The following is a 7798-nucleotide window of genomic DNA, read 5'->3' as shown; positions in this document are numbered from 1 at the left end:
CAGTGTACATTTGGAGCATAGCATTGTATGGTAGTGCAACATGGGCTGTGGGAAAACCGGAATAGAAGAGAATCGAAGCATCTGAGATGTGGTGCTACAGACGATTGTTAAAAATTAGGTGGACTGATAGTGTAAGGAATGAGGAGGTTCAGCGTAGAACCGGAGAGGAAAGAAATGTTTGGAGAACGCTCACAAGGAGAAGGGACGGGATGATTAGGACATCTGTTATGACATCAGAGATTGGAATACGTCCAGCAAGTAATTGAGGACGTAAGTTGCAATTGCTACTCTGAGATTAACAGGTTGGCACAGGAGAGGATTTCCTTGTGGGCCGCATCAGACCATTCATAAAACTGATAAACAATTGTTCGCCTTGTTTCTCCTGTGATGTCTGTATGTTTGACGTAAAATATGACTGTCGGTATTCTAAGACAAATTGGTTATACAGTTGTGGATATTTTCGATACGGTTCAGCTTCAAAATAGCATGGTATGTTTTTAACTAATTTGTTGTACCATACATCGTGGATAATGGTTAATAACCGAAACCGGTAGATGACTAATGGGACAATAAACAGCTGATGGTTAAAATGCATTTTATAAAATATTGTCAAAGATGTGGAATGTAGCATATATGGCGTAGCTAACAGGGTATTAAGTAACATCAGCAAGAGAGGTTCAAAGAATAGACCAATGCTTAATTGCAACAAAAAACAATGCATGTAGTTTCTAACAAGGAATGAAAATTCATTCTATCAAGAAAAAACCTATGAGCCATAGCTCGCTCATGTTATACGTTGGATTAGACCTTGGTTGTGATTATGTTGTTATCCTCTCCTTCCATGGATGGCAGCAGTGGTGTGCATCGATATTCGCACTTTGGACTATCTTTGACCCGTCACCTTTTGTTTCCAGCTGGGCGGTGTGCAAGCAGTCGAACGCTTGGCGTAGAGCAGAAAGGAATTCTCAATGGGGCGTGGTTTGGCCGGGCCCACAGGCGGTCTCTACGCGGTCGAAGTGTGTGCGGCTGTTCCCATTGCTACGAGGTCCGTGGCTCACCGACCCTGGACACGAAGGTTGGGTTTTGATTTAACTGACCGGCAAGTCAAGACTGTTCACATTGTGTCATCTGGAGTTCACTGTCAGCTGTTGCGATATTCCCGCGAGCAACAACGTGGTTTTCAAGTTGGAAAATTCTAGCCACCCTCCAGTGGAGTTTCACTGTATTTGGCTATTTGAATTGAAGTGCACCAGCGGAATCTTCTGCCTTGTGGTCGTTAACGTTCCAGTTACCTGCCCTGGCCGTTGACGTAAATTTCAGGCAGTATAGTTTCCACGCCACGTTGTTCCTGTCCAGCATGGTGTGTAGTTTGACAGCTCCATGTGTGAGTGTTTGTGAGCGTCAGTATCTTCTATGTTGCTCTGTTGACCTCCCTGTTGTGCCCTGGTCGGGTGAAGTGGAAGTTATCTTGTTGGTGGGTCTGTTGGCTGTTGGTCAGTTGGGTTGTCGTCGGATCGTGAATGGTTGGCCTGAACTGCCTGTCTCACCTAAGTGAGCGTTAGTATTTGAATTCTAGGCCAATCCTCGAACATTTGAGAGCCCTTGGGTGTACTGCCCCATTTTTAAAAAATTTATTCTTGTTGTTTGAACTTGTGTGGCTTCTAGTCGATTTTTTTAAAAATTAGAGTTGTTTTGCTCTTAATGCCTTCAGCCTAGTACTGTTTCACGTAAGCCCTTTGGCATTTTAAAAATTTTAATATTGTTGAATTTTAAGTGTTGGGTCTTGAGCCAATTTTGTGTTTGAGTTGTTTTCTCTTAAGGCATTCAGCGTAAATTAAAGAACTGTTTCAAGTAAGGCCTTTGGTATTTCTAAAAATTAATGTTATGGAGTTTTAAGTGTTAGGCCTTTAGCCGATTTGAATTTAACTTGCTTACTTGAGCCTAACTAAAGAACTGTTTTTAGATAATGCTTACCTTTAAATTTCTGATTATGCTTGCGTTTTAAGTTATTGGCCTTCAGCCATTTTTAAATTAAGTTGGCTTTCAGCCAGTAATTGAGTCCCAAAGATTTAAGCTGTGTGGCTTAAAAATATTTTTGGGCTCTTGTAATATTTTATCAAATAATAAAGTTGTATGTTCGAGTGTAACTGACAGCCCCTTATTTTGGCCCCTTTCCACAATTTATACCATCCGTCCTGTCCTGCGGAATTAGCAGGGCGTCTCAACCTATTCAACAGGTTTCATTTTCAGTTGATTTCCCACTGAACAAAAAGTTAAGTAATAAACTCCAAACATTAAAATCCAAGTTGAATGTATGTGTATTGCCGACCACGTTTTTAGTGTTGCTAAATGTGGTGATGTAGGGAAGCAGCCTACTCACGCCGTAGTAAATTCACATCAATCTTTCCATTGTGTGCCAACCAGTCCGCTGTAACTAGCTCTGACGTCATAAATGTTGCGCAATACTTCAAAAATCAAGTAAATAACCTAAAATGTTTCTAGCATGTCAGGAGTAATACTAAATTAATATGTGTTGAATATCAGTTCGATAACTTTAACCATTTCGAAATTTGGATGTTTTTCTGTAAAAATCATTGGCGCAACAGAAAAGAGCTAGAGACTTAAAAATTTATATTTAGATTCCTTTTCATAATAATTTAATAGAAACAGTACTTTGGATCTCACAAATTAAGATTTTAGTTGAAATACATGATTTTCTGGTTTTTGTCTTAAAAATTAAGGAAGCAAGATAGATTAAGTAGGTTAATAAATAAGGCTAGGATGTTTATATTTAAGTAGAATGGAGATCCGCTATAACCATAAAGATGTGATAAATTTCATTTGAATAACTATAAAACTATAGCGATAGTGTATCTCCAAAGGGCAAGTTCAGAGCTCGTCTACTGCGTGTAGTGTAATTAAATTAATTCTCTCGGCCAAAATATTTAACTTAGCCACGTCAAACTTTTATTATGATTACTTACGTGTGTGCTGATTGCACATTTAAATTGAGAGCTTCATCGGCCATCAGCAGAGGAAGCGATGATTTATTCAATAACTTAAAGTGGTGCATTACTAGCCCAGCGGCTAGTCGGGAGAGCCGATTTGATCAGGCGTTCCCTTAGCCGTCCGCACCGCGGCTTTATATATATGAACGCTGCGCGAGGAAGCAAGGCCCCAGTTCTCTCCAAGACGCTGAATAGCACACTATCGAGCGAGGTGGCGCAGTGGGTAAACACTGGACTCGCATTCGGGAGGACAACGGTTCAATCCCGGGTCCGGCCATCCTGATTTAGGTTTCCCGTGATTTCCCTAAATCACTCCAGGCAAATGCTGGGATGGTTCCTCTAAAAAAAGGGCACGGCTGACTTCCTTCCCCATCCTTCCCTAATCCGATGAGACCGATGACCACGCTGTCTGGTCTCCTTCCCCAAAAACAACCAACCAGCACACCATCTGTGTCGGGAGTCGCGCCGCGTCGGTATTATTGCTATAAACAGCCTCGGATGCCGTAATAAGTTACTCGGGATACGCGTAACCATGAAATCGTTTTCGAGTGAAGTGTTAATTCTGGGTTGACTTTAATTATCTATCTTCAGTTTGCGTATGTCGTATTTTCACGCCGCCGTGGGACAGACATTCTACCATTATTTAGTGTGGCGTTTGATGTACATTATCATCAAATTATGGTGAGCATTCACTTCAACATTTAATTTGGACAGTTATAGTTGCATCAGCGCATTAGACTCTGAACTGCTCTGTTAGAAAGATTATGTGGATTCTTCTTTTTTTTTTCATCTGTGGCTTTCAGAATATACTGAACTATTTTTAGAAAATCGTTTTTGATTATGAATCCCAGACAATCTCCTAATTTCTCAGAGCTATAAGCTGCAGCTATAAGTGTGTTTCTCAGATGAAGTGGGCACTAGGAATTCTAATTACAGGCTTCACGTTTTGCTAATCACTTTCTGGTTGCCAATATTGTAGTTAGAGAGCCAGTGTTGAGAACGGCAAAACAACAGCATAAATAATAGGAACACTTACATAACAATTAATTCACCCGCCACCCCACATATGGTTAATCGGCCGGGAAATGAAGTGTTTCAACATTCAAACATTTATACAACAGTAATTTTTCTACCCGCCGCCCGACAGTGAGCATCGACACCACATCTTGTTACCAATAGCTCTGAAATATCCGCTAGGTACTTCCCCTCTCTTTTAGAGGTAGTTTTCTTATCAGAAATTATCGGAAAAAAAATACTGTTTCGTAATGAATATTATGAACAATAACGAACTTAACGAACCCAACCCTCGTAATGTCCGTATGCAGATGACACCAGTATTTCCCTCCCTTTCTTTTCCTTTCCATTCTCCGAAAGAACGGACACCACACATTAAGATAACTTACGCAAACAGTTATTCGGCTTGGCATTGATAGATAGAGTTGTTGGATATCCTCCTGAGGGATATAGTGCCAAATTCCGTCCAACCGGAGCATTAGATTAGTTTTAGGGCCCTCGCCCATGATGCTCCTAACTTTCTCCACCCGGAAGAGATTTGGCGCCCTTGTTGGGCAATGTAGCGTTCGGCAACCAAAAAGCAAATACAGAATCTCTCGTCGTGTACAGGCTGGCATTATCTCGCTGCAGTGTAAGCCCAGAATGGTTTTCCAAAAGGGGCAACAAAGCAAGACGTATAATATCGTCGACGTACTGTGCTGTAAGGGTGCCGCAGATGACAACCAAAGTGGTCCTGCTCTAAAAAGAAACGGCACCCCAGATCGCTACTATTGGCTGTCAGGTGGTAGGGCGGGCAACAATCAGGGCACCCCAGCACTGTCCAGGGAGTCTCCAGACACGTCTGCGCTAGTCACTGGGTCCCACTTCAAAGCGGGACTCGTCACTGGTGGCAATGATACTCCAGTCAGTGAGATTACAGGCCGAATACGTGTCTGGTCGTCGCCTATCGTACTACCCGACTACCAGGTCTGCGGAGTAGGGTGTCATTTCTTTTCATAGCAGGACCCCTTTGGTTGTCATCCGTGGCACCCTTAATGCACAGAAGTACCTTCGACGACACTCTACGCCTCGTTTTGTTCCTCTTCATGGCAAGCCATCATGGGCATAAGTTTCAGCAGGATAATTCCCGCCCGCACACGACGAGAGTTTATCCTGCTTGTTTTCTTTCTTGCCAAACCCTCCCTTGGTCAGCAAGGTCGCCTGTTCTCTTCCCAACTGAGAATGCAGGGAGCATTACGAACAGGGCCCTACAACCATTCAGGATTTTGACGATCTATCGCTCCAATTGAACAGACGTTGGCATGAATATGCCTCAGGAAGACGTCCAGCAACTCCTTTATGTGGTGTTCTGTCCACTCGTCTCCTATAGGACGCCGAAAGGATGCTGCTTTCTCGGATAGCTATACGACAACTCAAGCAAATCACATTAATGTTCTTTATTACAATACAATACACTACTGGTCATTAAAATCGCTACACCACGAAGATGACGTGCTACAGACGCGAAATTTAACCGACGGGAAGAAGATGCTGTGATATGCAAATGATTAGCTTTTCAGAGCATTCACACTAGGTTGGCGCCGGTGGCGACATATACAACGTACTGACATGAGAAATGTTTCGACCGATTTCTCATACACAAACAGCAGTTGACCGGCGCTGCGTGGTGAAACATTGTTGTGATGCCTCGTGTAAGGAGGAGAAATGCGTACCATCACGTTTCCGACTTTGATAAAGTTCGGATTGTAGCCTATCGCGATCGCGGTTTATCGTATCGCGACATTGCTGCTCGCGTTGGTCGAGATCCAATGACTGTTAGCGGAATACGGAATCTATGGGTTCAGGAGGGTAATACGGAACGCCGTGCTGGATCTCAACGGCCTCGTATCACTAGCAGTTGAGATGACAGGCATCTTCTCCGTATGGCTGTAACGGATCGTGCAGCCACGTCTCGATCACTGAGTCAACAGATGGGGACCTTTGCAAGACAACAACGCTCTGCACGAACAATTCGACGACGTTTGCAGTAGTTCGGAGACCATGGCTGCGGTTACCCTCGACGCTGCATCACAGACAGGAGCGCCTGCGATGGTGTACTCAACGACGAACCTAGGTGCACGAATGGCAAAACGGCACCTTTTCGGATGAATCCAGGTTCTGTTTACAGCAACATGATGGTCGCATCCGTGTTTGGCGACATCGCGGTGAACGCACATTGCAAGCGTGTATTCGTCACCGCCAAACTCGCGTATCACCCGGCGTGATACACGTCTCGGTCACCTCTTGTTCGCATTGATGGCACTTTGAAAAATGGACGTTACTTTTCAGATGTGTTACGACCCGTGGCTCTACCCTTCATTCGATCCCTGCGAAACCCTACATCTCAGCAGGACAATGCACGACCGCGTTTTGCAGGTCCTGCACGGGCCTTTCTGGATACAGAAAATGTTCGACTGCTGCCCTGGCCAGCACATTCTCCAGATCTCTCACCAATTGAAAACGTCTGGTCAATGGAGGCTGAGCAACTGGCTCTTCACAATACGCGAGTCGCTACTCTTGATGAACTGTGGTATCGTGTTGAAGCTGCATGGGCAACTGTACCTGTACACGCCATACAAGCTCTGTTTGACTCAATGCCCAGGCGTGTCAATGCCGTTATTACGGCCAGAGGTGGTTGTTCTGGGTACTGATACCTCAGGATTTGTGCACGCAAATTGCGTGGAAATGTAATCACATGTCAGTTCTAGTATAATATACACTCCTGGAAATGGAAAAAAGAACACATTGACACCGGTGTGTCAGACCCACCATACTTGCTCCGGACACTGCGAGAGGGCTGTACAAGCAATGATCACACGCACGGCACAGCGGACACACCGGAATTGCGGTGTTGGCCGTCGAATGGCGCTAGGTGCGCAGCATTTGTGCACCGCCGCCGTCAGTGTCAGCCAGTTTGCCGTGGCATACGGAGCTCCATCGCAGTCTTTAACACTGGTAGCATGCCGCGACAGCGTGGACGTGAACCGTATGTGCAGTTGACGGACTTTGAGCGAGGGCGTATAGTGGGCATGCGGGAGGCCGGGTGGACGTACCGCCGAATTGCTCAACACGTGGGGCGTGAGGTCTCCACAGTACATCGATGTTGTCGCCAGTGGTCGGCGGAAGCTGCACGTGCCCGTCGACCTGGGACCGGACCGCAGCGACGCACGGATGCACGCCAAGACCGTAGGATCCTACGCAGTGCCGTAGGGGACCGCACCGCCACTTCCCAGCAAATTAGGGACACTGTTGCTCCTGGGGTATCGGCGAGGACCATTCGCAACCGTCTCCATGAAGCTGGGCTACGGTCCCGCACACGCCCCAACATCGTGCAGCCCGCCTCCAGTGGTGTCGCGACAGGCGTGAATGGAGGGACGAATGGAGACGTGTCGTCTTCAGCGATGAGAGTCGCTTCTGCCTTGGTGCCAATGATGGTCGTATGCGTGTTTGGCGCTGTGCAGGTGAGCGCCACAATCAGGACTGCATACGACCGAGGCACACAGGGCCAACACCCGGCATCATGGTGTGGGGAGCGATCTCCTACACTGGCCGTACACCACTGGTGATCGTCGAGGGGACACTGAATAGTGCACGGTACATCCAAACCGTCATCGAACCCATCGTTCTACCATTCCTAGACCGGCAAGGGAACTTGCTGTTCCAACAGGACAATGCACGTCCGCATGTATCCAGTGCCACCCAACGTGCTCTAGAAGGTGTAACTCAACTACCCTGGC

Source organism: Schistocerca piceifrons, chromosome 1, assembly GCF_021461385.2.
Source record: "Schistocerca piceifrons isolate TAMUIC-IGC-003096 chromosome 1, iqSchPice1.1, whole genome shotgun sequence".
Classification (NCBI taxonomy): Eukaryota; Metazoa; Arthropoda; class Insecta; order Orthoptera; family Acrididae; genus Schistocerca; species Schistocerca piceifrons.
Note: the sequence above shows the minus strand (reverse complement) of the source record.